The sequence below is a fragment of the Triturus cristatus genome, chromosome 4_1, assembly GCF_964204655.1.
Source record: "Triturus cristatus chromosome 4_1, aTriCri1.1, whole genome shotgun sequence".
In the NCBI taxonomy this organism is placed as follows: Eukaryota; Metazoa; Chordata; class Amphibia; order Caudata; family Salamandridae; genus Triturus; species Triturus cristatus.
In genome coordinates, this window is record NC_140585.1 from 917859540 (window position 1) to 917876905 (window position 17366).

A 17366-nucleotide genomic window follows, 5' to 3' on the forward strand; every position below is an offset into this window, starting at 1 on the left:
TACATTAGGATTGTTTTTTCCCTGTCCAGTTTGTTATTTTCATCTTTGTGAGTATGTGGGTGGGCATTGCCGATTTTACTATTGCATTGCCTTAGGTTGTCATTTATGCTATATATCACTTTCTACTATGTATTTCTGCATTTTTGAGGTTATCTTGTTCACCCATTGTACTGTCTTTTTCTTGCTTTTCATCCTATCTGGTTTGCCCTTAACCATATTCAGATCGTTGCAATGGGTCCTTTCAGTTTTCTGTGCATGTTATTGTTACCAATGTGTGCTTTTTCCTTGGACCATTGCATTGTGTTTTTGTTCACCATGAGGACGGGAGAAGTGTTGTACCTGCTGCTCAGCCAGTGTGAGTGTGGTGTGGAATGTTGGTGTGGATGATGCTGCGGCATGTTGGGTGAGTGAGGCTGTCAGTTGGAGGATGAGCTCAGCAGCAGGAAGGCTGCTCCTGGTGGGGTTCTCCGTACCTTTTAACTGGAACCATCTACTTGAATAAATACTACCATAAGTTTACCTGGAACTGGATCCTCTTTTACTTACAACACTTCACAATAAAATAGTATAAGCTGCCACTGTAGTAACAAAAACGTTCCCCAGAGATGCGCTTTAAATAAGGCACCGATTACACCTTCCTTGTAACACACATGCGTGCATCTGAACACAGCACGCAGGCCTGAGACTACTGGAAAAAGTGCGCATATCACACGTGCAGTGTAATTTCCAACACACAAGAATCTTTGAGGAGGTGAGCACACTCAAATACGAGCTACGCCCGTAACATAAACCTCTCTGGTTTAGGACTGCAAATATCGTGGTAACAGAACCCCCTCATCCCCCACGTTAACCTCAGCAGAAGCCAAAAACGGACAACAAGCCCGAAAAGCAAAGCGGTAAGTCACATTTACTTACCTGAAGACCAAACATAAAAATACCTTCTGAGTTGTTCTGCCCTCGCCCAGGGGTGGCTGGTGACATTTGAATGTGGTGAGGCGTAAACTTTTTGTCGGAGTGCACCGTGGACAGCGAGCGTGCGCAGCATGCGTGCCCAAACCTCTTAAGAGGAGTTCGGGGGTGTTTTCCCACCGAGAAAATTTTGAAAAAAGAGTGGGTAAATGGTTCATTTTCAAGTAAATTTGAGAAGCAAGAAGGTTAATAAAGCAATTGTGAAAGTGCAGTTTTTACATTAATAAAGGGATGTCGTATAACATGTTGATAGAAATGTTTCTGAAGCTAGGACCTGCCAGTGCCACGCACCTCTGAGCAATATACACTAATGGCAGGTGTGCTTGCGAAGTTCACTCACTAAACCCTCACATACACTCTGTGACTCATACACTGTCAGCCAGGGGACACACCACAAAGACATGGTGTGAGCTTCCACAGTGAGTTCAGGATGCGGCCTACTAACCTGCCCTAATGGCGGGTGTGCTTCAGAAGCGCACTCACTAACCCTCACCTGAATTCAGTGACCCACACACTGACAGCCAGGGTGCTCACCACAAAGATGTGAAGTGAGCTACCACAGTGAGCTCAGGACACGACCTAATAACCTGCACTTCTCCGCTAGAGCTCGTCACCTGTTAATCCTTGTGTAAAACGCCAGGAATAATACGCCGCTCTCGAGAACAAACAGAAGCGCTTCGGCACTGTTCACCGAAAAGAATGAATGTCACATTGAACTTGTCACGTGGAGTCTCTAACAATGTTTTACAACTGCGAGTTCTGAAACCAGCGGTGCTACATTCAATTAATTCATTCTACAAAAAAAGGTTAACATTAGAAGCTTAGCTTTTAAAAAAACTTTTGCAGATTTGGGGGAAGAAAATAGTGTTTAAAGTTTAGACTTTTAGAGTATATTTACAAATATGAGCAGTATGCCTCCTGGGAAAGAGACTTTGAGCGCTACGCCAGTGTGATGAATAAAAGACGCAAAGCTTTTATTCAGCAAGAAAGCATTCACTTTGTAAAATGTAGTTACAAAAAAAAAATTACCCGGTCTGTGGCTTAAAGTAGAAAAGACAGCAACCGAGTCATTCTTTGTTCGAAGGATTTGCGCAGCGTTATAAACTGTTTACTTGTGCGTCTCTTCCCACAGGAGGTGGCTCTTGCTCTCAGTTTCGAGTGGGTGTACCGGAAGCACAATGAGTTATCATTGTCTGGAGACGTAGAAATAAGATCGCGGTAATCCAGCGGTGATTCATAAAACTGCTCCTGGCACAGGTGGATCACTCTACCCCTGTCCAATCATCGACTCACCCATCTGTAACCCAATCTCAAAAACGATGACAATTTACTGGAAGGGTGTTTATGTGACACTCTTCCTTACACCTCGGATGATTTGACGGACTTGATTTGGAATGCTGTTAGCACACTGCTGATTGGTTTGAAAATGTGCTCTTTGTAAGTCGAACCCGGGGAACTGCGGCTGTCCGCGGCCCCCGAAGGGTCTATCCCAACGGGTGGCCTTTTAGTGCCATTTGGGCGCGCCACCTACTGGTCAAGGGTTGGACTCAGGATTGAGTCCTTCGCCTTGGCGCGCTAGGCACATCACTTCCGGCGGACAGAGGTCGGGGGAGGGTACTTGTACATCCCCCCACCTCTCTGGCGTCCTCTTTGCGCCAGACACGCGGTTGGGTTGGTAGTGCTGCCGTTTGCTGCGGGTCCCGGTATCCTTAGTTCGGCTGGTCTGGAAGCGAGGTGAGTCAATCACCCAAACCCCCCCCCCCCACCCCCAAGGTCCTCCACGTAGGCCATTGCCTGAGTGGCCCCGTCTCAGCTTCAAGCTCCCTGGTCCAGCCCTGCAGGAGGCCCGCTGGGGTGGTGCATTCGGTCGGGGTTGTGGCAAGGGACTGGGTCGGGCAGGGTTTAAAGGGGGGGTTCAAGCTTCCCAGCCTCAGGCCACGCAGGCCTGTCCTGGCAGTGGCACACGACGGAGCTTCTCTAGCTCCTCGCTCCACCCTCCATGCACTGCCCATTCCATTAGTAGCCACATGAGGTCTCCAGTGGCAATGCTGCAAAGGGCAGCAAGTGGCGCAGTGGGCCCAACCGCTAGGGGTAGAACCCCAAGTGGGGCCGACCTCAGCGGTCATGCTAGGCCTTGCGTGTCTTTGTCCCCCCGCTGGACAGGATGTGTGCACGCTATCCAGGGAGGTCGCGCTGTTTGTTTGCAGCGACGAAGGGGAGGTTAGTGGCTTGTCTTACCCCGGGTCCTATCCGTGAGGCCATTGTCCGTGGGGTGGACCCCTGCTCATCAACACATCTTCCCTCCCCCTCCCCAGCCTTATTCAGCTGCCCGCCAGAGGTCCGGTGGGGAATGTGCTCGCTGGACGGGGATGAGGCGGGGGGACACTCGTGGCTGCAAATCTAGGGGGCTTCACTATGCCAGCTCCCCTGACGAGTGACCTCCGCACTGACTCCCCACACGCTGCAGGGCCCCTGGCTGTGGCCGGGGGAAGTGCTATTATCTGGGGGCGAATTGCGTTTCCGTACCCCCCGCCTTGCCATCAGCATACTGGTGTTTTATTGTTGGGAGCAGGGTGCCCTCCGGAACGGTCAAAAGCTGCGGCGGTTCCAGGTGAACTCGCCTCCCCCTTAGCCGGAGGGTTGCACACGGAGCGGCTGGGGGGCTCGAAGCCAAATTGTTTCAATAGGGTGGCCCTGCCGTCATTGAAGGGGGCTTAGCACAGTGGGGAGTCAAATCGGCGGCCGGGTAGGTCCGGAGGTGAGAGGAAAGGGAATGGGGTGTTTTTCCGGTCCAAGCCGCAGGCTCATGCCTCCAGTCTCACCGGAGGCACGGGTACGATCTCAGCCGGGCTGTTAATTTTCATGATACTAAAAGTGCGCAGGAGTTGGTGCTGGGCCTGCGGCCGCAGCATTAGGGTACTTCTTTTCGGGTTTTCGTAGGGGCAAGAGCTGCATGCTTGGGAGGGCCTGCGGCCTGGCCAGGCCCAACGGTTTGGTTGGGCTCCTGGCGGCTCGCCGACGGTCAGCCGGTGCCCATGAGGGCGATATTCTCTTGGTATCAGAGGGATTGTTCAGTGGAACACAAACTTTGCACTGGGTTTGGGCTTAAAGCAGATGACCATTTGAACCCTCAAACCGCCCTTGTGCACAAGAACACCCCAACTCCCCAACGACACATAGGTCACACTAAGATTGGTTGGGTGAATCCGGTGGCAGGGGTGCAGCCTGTGCATATCGGTAATCGGCTAAGCACAGGGGCAAGGTTTCTTTTCTGGAGGGCGGGCGCTCTCCCCTGGAGGCTAGGTGTCACAGCACATGCTGTCTGGCACGTCGCCGCGGTTCGTCGTTTGGGCGGTGAGTTGTGTGTGCCTGTGGTGACTGGTGGCCGCAGTCCTCATTGCGACTGGTTGCGTGGCCCCCAGGTATTGTGTAGGGGTGCCGGCATCTCGGTGACCGCCGGGGCACTGCCTCAGCAGACAGGTAAGACGACGGCAGCGCAAATGATCAAATGTTCACACTATGTCGCACCCGACACGGGTTTGCACGCAGAGGTCGCAAGCAGGTTCTTAGGAAGTGTATTCGGGACCTGCGCAACAGTGGCTTGGTATGCGATTCTGGAAGGTGTGATATGACAGGTGCAGATATTTTATACAGGGTGGCTGAGCTAAACACCTTGGGCACAATTTGTTCTGCTACTGGCATCAGGGGTTGATATGACTGGTAGAGCAGTGCTTTGCCTAAACCTGCTTAGTAATATAGGAAAATACGATTTTAATTTGCTCGTATTTACCACGTGATTTACTTTGGCAAAATGTTGCTGTTCAGATGGTGGCTATATGCTCACAGCAGCAGTTAGGCATCGGCAAATCTTGAAGGGCGTGGGGATGTAGCTCAGTGGTAGGGCACATCCTTTGCATATGTTGGGCCCCGGGTTCAATCGTCAGCATCTCCATGCTTCCTTGCCATGCCGCCAGTGCGGTCCATACGGCGGAGGAGGGGGGCCTCGCGTCTCCAGGCGGTAGTTAGCGGCGGTGAGTCTGGACCTTGGTGGCTGTTCACATGCCTGTGGTCAAACCGCCTCTTGGACACGCTGTCCTTGTGTCGGCGCATTCTTGTACCTGCTGGCAGCATTGGTGTTCATGCGGTGAAACATTTTCCCTGACACTAGCTCTGCTCTGAGGCAGGTTTCCTTAGGCCAGTCACAGCAAAGGTTTCGCCTCACGGTGACGCCGGTATGATCCGCGGGATAGTTTATGGCTTTATTTCGGGCTGCAGGGCAGAGGGAAGGGCTTCGCTGTGTACAAGCTAACAAGTGACCTGGTGGGAGTGTGACCGCGGCCTGACTAACAAAACGGCACACACTTTACATAGAGCAAAGTCCGCCAACTTCACCCACCACAGCATATCACTGCTCCATCTATGTCAGAGCAGAGGCTGCTGATTGACCTTCATTGGAGTGCCTTCTTGCAGCCACGGTGCCATTTGCGCTTGGAGACTGAAAACATGAGCACCTCGCAGTCGTGCAAGTAGTGGGGTGCCACGAGGTATCGAGGCCACCAGGTGGCACTGCGCATCCCGTGCTTTGTTAACTCAAGGGGTCTTACACTTACTCGTGCAACGCTCCTATCACTGGGGAATACGTTTTTCCTGAAGCCGGTTCTTGCGCTGGTTGATTTGTCTACAGCCTCTTCTTCATAAGGGGGCCCCTACCCCCACTCTTTTGTTAAGTGTAAAGCTGGTATTGATACGGTTGCGAGATTGAGCCACTCTGGCCTCAAAGCGTGTGGTAAAATCTGAGCTCACAAAAGGCAAAAAAAAACAAAAAACTGACATGGCCACAGACTGGTTTTAGGTGTATTTATGAGAGGCGTCGGTTACACTGCTTAGGTTTACAGCAGTGTCGTCGTATGTTTAGCGGCCTGTTTGCAAACTGTGCCCCAGTGTCAAAACACGACGAACTACCTGACTTGGTTTGGGAAGGGATGTCCCTTGATTAGTTTCTTTGTTGGAAAGGGGATTATATATGTAAATGTAATTCTCAATGCGCCTTAGATTAAAGCTATGAATGGCGTATCGGTCAGGCTTTTTAGGGAGCGGAATACCTCTGCGGTGGCCGGTCTAAATTCCATAGTCATTGCCTGAGCAAGCTGTGTAGCTTGCTCAGGGCTCCCTCAGCTCTGTTGGTGTCTTTTATATTGGCCAGGTCCTTCTGGAACTCTTCACCGCTGTGTCCGGAACCAGATTGAAGGTGTACACATCGCTTTCAGCACCTATGCTAAGCAAAGATTTAAGCTTAAGTATTGAGGGTAATACAATGGTCCCTGGTCTTTCTGAAGGACTTCATAGGGTAGGATGACCCAGCAGCAAGGAGCAGCTAGGGTAGTTTACGTGTGCATTATCGACCATGAAGCCAAGTATGCATCGCGGGGCTCTGCTCAGGCATCAGCCTAAGTGTGTGCTCCCTTCTCCCGACTAGAGAGGTGGGTTCGGCCAGGCTTAGGTGCATACCCTAGCCAACCAGATACTCCATTTACAACATTGGTAGAGAAGGCCTAGGAGTGGTTTGCAGTCCATTCGCAACCGCCCCACAGGGCGAGTGTTTTAGGCCACAAGGTTTGTGTTGGGCTCTTGTGTGGGAGTCTGGTGAAGAGCGAGGGTCAGGCTAGAGTGTCTCGTGCCTTCAACGCACTGTTGAGTCCCAGTCACGAGTGGATTCTATCAGGGTGAGCTGGCTGTGGGTCAGGAAGCGACAAGGCATCAGTAGCACTGAGCGGCTTACAGCCAAAGGCGGTATCCGATGCAAGGCGCATCTGTTAGATTAGAGCCCTACTCAGAGGTACCACCTTAAGTGCTTGGAGGTCTGTTGGCACCGGCTTTCAATGGAAGCCATTGTCTAGCGGGCTGCTCTGAGCAGAGCATTTGCAGGCGTAAGTAACAGTATCAGCTACCAGTTCAAATGTGCATCTTTCACTAATTTACTCAGATAACTGGGACAGGAATTAAGGCGGGCTGGATAACTCTTGCTTCTACCTGTATTTCCACATCTCCAGGAATGATTGTCAAAGGGATTGCACTTAAGCCGGGTAATGTTAGCACCCATCCACACCAAGCTGATTGTTTAAGGTCACCCTGGGCCGCATTTAGACAGCCCAGTAGTAGGCCCTTGTAGTTGCAGTGCCTTGAATTACTAAAGTGAACTGAACAGGACGCGTGTCCGTGGGGTACACCAGCAGAAGTTTGGGGATAGCTAGACTCCACCCATGGTCAAGGTGTAGGTTTAAGTAGTTGGAGTGGCACTCTTATTTTGACCAGGGGTTTGATGCAACACGAGGGCATCGCCGCGTGGCGGCCAGAGCACAGGCATTGGGTGTTCCCCAGGGGTCAGCAAGAGTAGGCAAAGCTCTTTCCAAATCTGGCACCAGAACACAAGGTAGTCAGGGCCAACTTGTCTGCTGGGTGACTTGTTTAGGCACATGTGTAGTTGTCACTCCACGAAGGGGTGAGTTGTCTACAATAGTGAGCACAATACATAAATGTGTGTCTCTGGCCTTACAGCTGTCTCATGAGGTACGCCCAGGTGAAAATTGTGTACTTCAGGTTCGCATGACCAATGCAGTTTGTGGTTTCTCCTAGCGGATCCACTGAAGGTGTACTGCAGCTAAACAGGGAACTGGGAATCTTGGTTTATGTCACTTTGGCAAGATTAAAGCATCCAGGGTCGGAGATGGACAGTAGGTACTGTGCATCCGTGATCCGACGGCAGTTATGCAAGCGGGGTGCGCTGCGTAAGTTGTAATTGCACGAAAGGGTGAGGTGTCTCCAGCAGTGGGCACAAGACATCTATTGTTTCAAACCAGCTTTGATACCATTAAGGTGTTCACCAGGGTTTAGCAATCAAAGGGATTTGTACAACCGTCTGATCAACGGGGCGAAGTAAGTGCACCCCAGAATCACGGGTAGGTGACATGTTCCTGCAGTTAAGCTCAAATGCCTGCCCGGTTAGCTATAGTAGCCTCGCTGGGGGTGACGCTGTCAGCCAACATAGTGTACTACCGTCCCAAGAAATGGGGAAACAGGGTGCCGAGCACAAAAGGCTACTATGTAAAGAACATTTGGCACGTCCAGTGATCAACAATGATTACAATTTAACGGAGCAGGTAATTTTCCACCAATGGGGTTGGCTAAGGGGGGGCAGTGTGAACGCCCCTGTCTCCCTTTCCGGGAATATTCTAGGATGAGGGTTAAGAAGGTCTTAGTCAATCCTTAATGTTAGGCACCATATCGCAAACAGTGCACACTATATTAAATCAGACAGATTCTCTTAGCTGGTATGCCTAGGGGGTTTCACCACAGAGGGAGCAGAGCTGGCAGAATTCCCATAAGGAATAAGGGATGCATGGCAAGGGCAGGAGGGCACCCTTGCTCATTGCACTAGTTTTATAATCATACGATTAATGCAATGAAGTATTACACTACTACTATCCTTGCTCATTGTCACATACTTCTAGTTATGAACATTCCTGGGTGTCATGATTTAGACAGCAAAGGGACTGTACAAAGGTTAAGCAGAATCCTCCTCGCCCGACTAGCCAAAGCGGCAGGCGGGGGTGGGAGCGGTTACCTAACAAGTGGGCTGCTGTCCCATAGATGGGGGACACAGGGGTTCAGGCACACATGGTACTAGAAGGACGGCAGCTAGGTGAGATCAGCAAATAGATAGGACAATGTGAGCCTTGGTGTCTGAACTTGTCCCGCCCAGAGTTGGCACTGGGCTAGGTCATGTGAGGCAGTGGAACTTTCCCGCAAAAGGGTGAACAGTTCTTGGCACATGTTCTCAGGCCAGAAGGGTCTTTGGTTTCATCAGACACTAGCTGATCCAGGCTAACGTCAAGGGCTATTGTGATATAGATGGGGTTCATCCATCACCAGCAGGGAGGGATATCTTCCCTTAGATTTGCAGGAGGCCTGGAAATAAGCGGTTACAGGCGAGAAATGCGCTGTTTTGGTGGGATCAGCAACTACATGAGTCAATGTGAGCTCTGGTGGTCTGAATGTTCCCCCGCAGAGGTCGGAGCTAAGTCAGAGGAGGCCATTGAACATCCCTGTAAGAAGGAACTGTTCATGGCCTAAGTTCGCAGACCAGAGGGGCCTGGGTTTCATCAGACATGAGCTGCTTCAGGCTAATGTTAAAGGCTACTTTGCTAAAGATGGGGTCCATGGTCACCATTACCATCCAGGCGTATGCCTAGGTCAGGTTGACATACATGGGGTGTATTTGTCACAGGTGAGCATGGAAACTTTCCACTGGACATGCATGTGGCCCTAGAAAGCAGGTTGCAGGTCAGAAATGAGCTTTTTTTGTGGGGGGGCTCTGGCGGCGACGGGGGCCGCCTCTAGAGCTGTGGCGGAGTTACAGGGCAATCTGGAAGCAGACGGGTACAGTAAGGGTATTTCTGCGGCAGACTGGTACAGTAAGGGTACCTCTGCGCGGCACAGTAAGGATGCCAGAGCCAAAGACCAGGAGCCTCAGGGCAGGTTACTGGAAAACCGCAACGGTGCCCTGTTAGTCCTTCGGCGGTTGGGGGCCTGACCAACCGGGGGTTTGCCCTGCTACTCTCCGCCCTGGAAAGGGCGTGAGTAATACGAGACCAACGAGTCACGTCATCTGGAAGAGGATCACCAAAGATGTAGCACTGTCTGGGTATCCCACAGTGCTGGCTCATCAGGTGGGCGGGGGCAGCATAGGTTGGTACAGCTGCCCGCCCTTGGATCGCCCGTAAGATAACCCACCATATTGCATACTTTGTATGGAATAAACCTGCAGCAATATTTTCCCAGAACAAAAGTTGTCTTGTGTATTTATTTATTCTTGCATGCTCAGACGCTGGTTGGGGGTAAGTTGCCGATAATGACACCCTATTTACAGCATTGTTTTGCAATGGAAACCATTTAAACAACTTGTGTGTGATGGCACTCGCATTTCCACCTTTGCGTGAGATACGGTATAATGCAGCTATCAAATATCATTTTTGTGAAAAGCATCGAATTCCATATATTTCCACATATATACATATACTGATTAATCAAGACGTCTTAGCAGCTATGTAGATGCTTTTACATTCTATAATTGGTTACCTGAAAACTTCTAAGTGCAGACATGTTTTGTGCACAATTTAGAATTGCCTTCGAGTACAATAGTAAAATCGGACAAATTCCCTATACACATTGACATAGACGTCACGGATCGTTTCCCAAGGGGCTAATTAATTCAGAGATATAATCAGCTAAGTATGTTTATCTGCTTGAACATACAATAAAACTTAATTGAATATGCATTTTTCTAATAAAAGAGAAGTGATTGACTATGGTAGGGATAGGATGTGGTGATATGGTGGCCTTGCGTATAGGCCAGAGTGTGCGTCTGTGATATTGCTAGTGTTTTTTGGTGTACCTCTGCTAACAGGAACAGGCATGCTGATGCTCCCTCCCCTCCTGTAAGTCAATCACAATGCTTCAATGGCAGCGTTGTGATTGGTGAGGAGTCCCGGATGGCGCCCAGCCGGGCACCAGTAGGGACGCCATTTTCAAAAAGTAGAGTGCGCATGACTGCTTTGGGCGGCCCCAAGGCTGACCAAACAGTCAGGGCGCTCAGAGTGGTGCAAGCCACTCCTCCCGACCCGCCCACCCAACCATTTTATTTTCTGGTTCTCGCACTGCGCGAAAGCAGTGGGGCGGCGCTCCAATGCCCTAATGAAGAGGCCGCTACTCACCCCACGTTCCGACAGGCAAACTCCAGGCACAGGGACAGTACAGCAAAGATCAGCTATCCTAGATTACGATGAGTGCCATCTTGGTCCTGTCCCCTAACCCTTTATGTTCACTGTAGAATGTGTGTGGGGGCACAATGGAAGTTCCCTAGCCAGCAAGAACTTCAACTTCTTCTTCTGTCCCAGGCAGGACATGACGAAAAACAGGAAGTGCAATTGGGCATACTGGTGCTATATGGCTATGGGTGGGTGGAGATAACTTTTGTGTTTCCTGCTCTTTCTTATGTCGGCGGTGGGGATCCCCTCATTTTTAATGACGTGGAGGACGACGTAGACATAATGTGAGAAGAGCTAGAATATTGTATCTGCGAGTGTTACAGCGTTTGACATAACTGAGGTGATTTTTTTTTATGCACAGGTGTATTATTTCGCATAATTTTTGTCTGGGAGAGTGGTTCGCACAGAAAACGTCTTTGGGTCAGTCTTTTGTCAGTGTTTAGTGTGATTTTTTTAACACTAGGCATGCACATTCATTTAATTTTCACTCGAAATACTGCAGATGCATTTCAGACAAAGAAACACACACACATACTCGTAAATTCTGTTGTTTATAGGCACACAGGACAAAATTGTCCCATCTTTATATAGAACAGTACAACAGCTGAAACACACACACATTATTGTTACTACCTGTTTGAGTATTGTATTCATATAGCGCTTACTACCCCTGACGAGGCGTAAAAGTAATTTTAGGCAAGAAGCACGCTACTCTGGAACCCAAAAAAGATCAGTGGTGGATTAGTATAGTGAAATTTCATTTAATGTGAGTTGTGGACGAATGTGTGACGGTATTCCGCAAGCTGGAATTACGCTGTGCCTTCACAGCTGCGTCATTAGAACGAATGCGTCTTTAGTACGCATTCATTCAGCAAGTAAGTCGTTATAACGACTTGCCTTAGGGGGTGCTGGATTTTGGAATAGGTTCATTTACTATTCCAACTCCAGTATGTGCAACAGTAGGAAAGGTGTTGGACTTTAAATCCAACACCATTCCACCAATGCTCCCCCAAGGCAAGTCCTTATTACGACTTGCGTGTTGAATGAATGCATACTAAAAACGCGTTCGCTCTTTTGCCGGACTGTAAAGGCACAGCCGGTTTCTGCCTTTGGTCTGAAGGGCGATTCCCGCTGTGGACTTGTGAGTCTGTTAGTTGGATTGAAAAGGATAATGGGGGGAGAGAAGAGGGAAGAGTCTAGAAAGCGTTTATTTGGAGATAACAGTAGTGAGATGAGGTTTGAGATGAGTATAAGGAGAGATGGTGGAGGGAAGAATCTCTAGAAATGGATTAGAGAGATGATAGTAGTAAAGTGAGTTTTGGAATGAGTCAAAGGAGAGCTAGGAGAAGGAAGAATTTATAAGGGTTGTTTGGAAGATTATAGTATTAAAATGACGTTTGGGGTGATCCAAGGGGGGATAGAGGGTGGAAGAGCAAGACCTCTGACCTCCTGGTCAGGGACCTGCTCTCTCCCCCCAGCAGCTCTGCTGTTAAGCACAGCTTCCCTCACTGTGCCACGCTCGGTTCTGTCTGGGGTTCGAGGCCCTGTATTGCGCCCGTATTTCTGCTCACTTGTCTCGTTTGCTAATTGCTGTACTGTTACTATATTGTCTTTGTAGCTGACTGTGCTATTTTAGCTTCGTTTTCTGCTCGGTAGTCTTGTCTTTTAATTGCTGTACTGCTACTGTGCTATCTTTGTAGCTGACTTTGCCTGTTTTAATTTTCGTTTTCCCCCAGTATTTCTTGTCCTGTTTTTTCTCTTCATTCTCACCTGCCGCCCGTTCCCTTCCCGCCGCTGCTGCCCCCTCGGCCCCTCCACCATGCCGATTCCCCGCTCCCGCCTCCTAGCTGCTAGTCTCTTCTCCACTACCCTACTTAATGGTGGCCGCTGCGAGGGAGCACGAGCAAGAACTCTGACCTCCTGGCCAGGGACCTGCTTTTTACCCCCGCAGCTCTGCTGGTAAGCGCCGCTGCCCTCACTGTGCCACGCTCGGTTCTGACAGGGGTTCGAGGCCCTGTATTTTGCCCGTATTTCTGCTCGGTTGTCTTGTCGTTTAATTGCTGTACTGTTACTTTATTGTCTTTGCAGCTGGCTGTGCCATTTTAACTTCATTTTTTGCTCAGTTGTCTTGTCTTTTAATTTATGTACTGTTACTGTGTTGTCTTTGTAGCTGACTGTGCCTGTTTTAATTGTTGTTTTCCCCCTGTAGTTCTTGACCTGGTTTTTCTCGTCCGTCGCACCTCCCGCCCGTTCGCTTCCCGCCGCTGCTGCCCCTCCCCCACACCAATTCCCCGCTCCCTCCCCTTCTTAATGGCAGCTGCGGTTTGTCCGTGCCAAAGGCGCGCCAAGGGTAAGCCCGTCTGCGACCTGAACGCGGACAGGGACCCTGGCTCTCCGACTCTCCACCGCTACAACCCGGCTGCCCTCCTCACACTCAACCTCGGAAGGAACAGCAACTGACAGCTGTCGTCACCGAAGACCACCCACGGCAAATTCTCCTGCCGACATTCCTTCACCATCCACAGCACCCCTCTAACCGCTCACCCACGCCGCATGCCCTCACAAATGAAGCCCTGAAATGCATCCTCCTCAACGTGTGCTCCCTGCACAGACACACTGTAGAAATCTGGGACCTCCTCGACACCCTCTTGCCAGACGTTGCTTTCTTCACGGAAACCTGGCCAAACTCCGCCTTAGCCCAGACATCGCGACTGCAAACCCTGATGGCTACAAGATCTAGAGGAAAGACCGCCCCCACCACCCAGTAGGAGGACTCCCCATCGTACACAAGAGCTCCCTCCGACTCTCCATCTCCAGCACAACCGATACCCCCTTCAACATTGAACACCTCCACTTCCAGATTCGGGCCAACCCCAGAACCATGCTCCGAGCCACCCTTGCCTACAGACCCCCCAGACCCGCACTCTTTTCACCACAACCATTGCCGACCCCATTGCACCCCACGCCATCACCTCCACGGAGTACAAACTCATCGGAGACCTCAACTTCCACCTCGACAACAGCAGCGACCCCGACTCCACCGCCCTCCTGGACAACCTCATGAAACTCGGACTGAAGCAGCTCGTCACCACCCCCACCCACAAGGCTGGACACATCCTCGACCAATCTTCACGGGAAGGACGAACATCCACTTCAGCCACACCTCGCAGCCCCTCTGGACAGAACACCACTGTGTTCACTTCTCCTTCAGCACTGCCACCGCTCACAAGCCTGTCCTGCGCCTGTCATGAAGGAACTGGAGCAAGATCACAGAAGAGGACCTCAACTCTACCCTCGTCCACAACCCCCCCGCCATGACCATAGCCAACTCTACAGACGCGGAACTACACCACTGGATCTCCCTCTGCCGCCCCGACAGACAACGCCCTCTGAAGGCTGCCTGGTTCTCCACCGACGTCCAAGAAGCTAGACGCTCATGCCGATGGCTTGAGAAATGATGGAGAAACCGTAAAACCACCGAGGACCAGTCCACCTACAAACACGCCATGACAGACTACCACCAACGCATAAGAACTGCTGGAGCAGAGTTTTCTGTTTGAAAATTCGCTGGTTTTTGAAGCTCTGGCATGTCTATTTGTCATATTAATTTTCTAATTATTAATAATTAATTATTTGTCTTGTGCAAGTGTGTTTATATTAATCAATCCGTTTGTCCTAATAAGAGAGAGTTACACGTGGGTGCGCATAAATGTGCTGTTTAACGAATAACGTGCGTGTTTTCATGTTTAAACGTTGCTATGTGCTGTTTATTTTTGAGCACAAAACGCTTTCCGAATTAATGCTTTTCTATGTTGCAAGTGCTAGATAGATGCATACACATAAGGGTATTAGTGGGGTTAACACTGTTTAATCACTATGCTGTGGTAACGTTGTTTTTGTTTCTTTTAATTAAGATGGTCTATTGTGGCCTATGGTGGCCTAGTTAAAGATGGCCGATTTTGTAAGCCTGGCCTCGAGTTGAGAATAGAAAACTGTGATGAAAGAGAGCCCTGCTGAATATGGTCCTGAAGTCAGCTGACCACAGTCCTTCCTTGCCTTGTGAAATTTTCCGTGAGGACATCAGCAGCCGGGGTAATCTTCGAGTGAAATGGAACGTCCTTGGCAGCTTGGGAAAACAAAGGAGCCTTAGAGAAAGACTCTGAGCATTGGTCTCATTGCCGAGGAGAAGTAGAACTAACAGATACATTTGCGATTCTTGGTTCCTGTTCCGTAGTCTTTATTTTGTGATTTTGCCTGAGCGGAGATTTTCGAATGTAGTAATGTTACATCCTTTCCTTCTCGCTCTGCTCAGCGGTCCAGCGGACATTACAACTTTTCTTTGTATCTTTCTTTTGTTTGATTCAGTATAAGAATTGTTAGCCTAGAGAGGGTTTTGCCACTTGCCATTTGCCTTTGCCGCGTACCGAATCTACGTTGCTGAGGATTGATGCTGAAGGGACTTCGTCTTGAGAGACTTTACCGAGAGACTTGTCCTGACCCGTTCTGACATTTAGCTAGAATAGGTAACTATGAGAAAAAATGATTTATGCTGCTTGATTTCCATTTGACTAATTTTAGATAAAAGCAATATAACTTGAACATGGTGTTGGATATTATTTCTTGTCAATTATTGTGTATTATATTTTGATTATTCGTATAGGTTGTATAGATTATGTTTATGGACAGTCTCAATAACCAGGTCTTATCGACCTCGATATAGATGCAGGGTGATTAGGAGTTTTCTTTCCACAGGTTTATTGCTGCTGGTAGAGTATTTGAGCGTATGTTAGTGAAATGGGCCCTAGCGTATGATGAATGTATGTGCGTGTAACTGTGAGATCACTCTATCCGTGGTAGTGGGAATATTATACACACCCTGATCTCTATCAATTTCCTGGTAGCAGAGGATGGTTATTGATGATTGTCTTGATCTGATAAGATTGCATGTACATTAGCTTATTGATTATTGATTGATGTTGGTATATGTACTAATACTATATGTTGGAGTCGTAATGTTGAGTTATATGTAGTGCTTCTGGAACTTGGGAGCTGGTAGCAGTTCCGTAGTAGGGCAGAGGGAAGTATATGCTGCTCTCGGGAAAGACGGAATTGTAAGGAATAACGTGTGACAATTGAAGTTGCGCGTCACATTGTCTGGGTTCGGAATCCGTGACATCGTCGTATGTTACTATTAGATATTTCTGGTATATAAGGAGTGTGTATGATAGTGAAGGTTATCTGTGAAACTCTGGTCTTAAGTCCCAGGGATCCGTAAGGATTACCGTTAAAGCTTATCGCGGGAGAAGTAATAGGTATTCTCTGAGCTTATTTGAGAAACTGAACAGAGGAAAGCTGTTTAGTTGATGTATGTTATAATTCTGTAGTGGAGCAGATTGTCTGTTCTCGGGAAGCAGGATTCTGTGTGTATGTACTATATTTTCTTGTATGAATGTGCGTGAATGCATATACATTTAATTGATTGTAAGACTCTTTGGATAAGTCCTGGAGGAAACAGTTAAGAGATGTATGAAAGTTTGATGGTTCTTGTGAAATAGATTTCTTTTACTATTCTGTGGTTAGCGAAGCAGACAATGGAGATGTTTTTATGTTGTAACTAATAGATTTTGTAGAAATTTTGACACAAAGTCTACTGAAAAGATTTTGTAAAGGAGGGGTAGACGAGTGACAGAAGACCGGAGACAAGCGACTGCAGCGACTGTTGACGTCAGAAAGACCGCGCTCTGATTGGATAGTAGATCAGAATAGTGCTCGCGCTAGGATTGGTGCGTTAGTGTGAGCCGCGCAAGGATTGGAAGAGCTATTTAGTGACGTAGACGTTCCAGGATTGGTGCGTTAGTGTGAGTCGCGCTGCTATTGGTTGAAAATTCGTATTGTATACTTATAATACGGAAAGAGTAGAGAGTTTTGGTAAATGCTAAAATGTATTACCAAGAAGAGAAAAAGAAGAAAACATTTTTTGGTAAAATTAAAAAGTGGTTTAGCAAGGATAAAGATGTTAAAACGAGAGAGGGTGAGTTGTTACCTCCACCGAAAACACCTGCATCCTTCATGGCTGCAAGACATGGGTTTCATACCTGTATATGGTTGGAGAATTGGGTTAGGTATACTAAAGAAGATGGTGTTCTAGCATTTCCAGAACATGGTTCATTTAATCTGGCCGTGTTGAGAAATTTACGGGAAAAGATGTTATGTCTAGACCCGAAACCAAGACCTACACAGTTCGAGGCTTTAGTGGAATGGGAAGAGGAAGTACATGAGCGAGAAAAACAGAGATCTGGAGGGTACTACAGGTACATGTTTGGGAGGAGACATGATCGTGAGACTCATCATGATCGAATGAAAAGGTGGCGAGATGTTAGTATGTCAGAGGGATTATATCCGATGAGAACAGTTGAAGGAGGAGAAGAAAGGGTTCCTGAGTCAGAAATGAGAAAATATGGAGTTAATGAGGATGAGGTCTTGAATGACATGATTTACAAGAGACCACCTCCATATAGACCAGAACCAGACAAAAGTACACCAGTTGTTTCTCCAATAAGAGATACAGTTTGT

General features: G+C 48.7%; 1 long non-coding RNA gene across 1 annotated transcript in view; it reads left to right on the plus strand.

The window, feature by feature from the left end:
• Positions 1-15392, plus strand: part of LOC146855809 (uncharacterized) — a 32226-nt gene extending 16834 nt beyond the window's left edge. The window contains exon 2 of the long non-coding RNA XR_014981393.1: positions 14708-15392. This is a non-coding gene — a long non-coding RNA (uncharacterized LOC146855809). The remainder of the gene's footprint in view (positions 1-14707) is intronic.
• The last annotated feature ends 1974 nt before the right edge of the window (positions 15393-17366 follow it).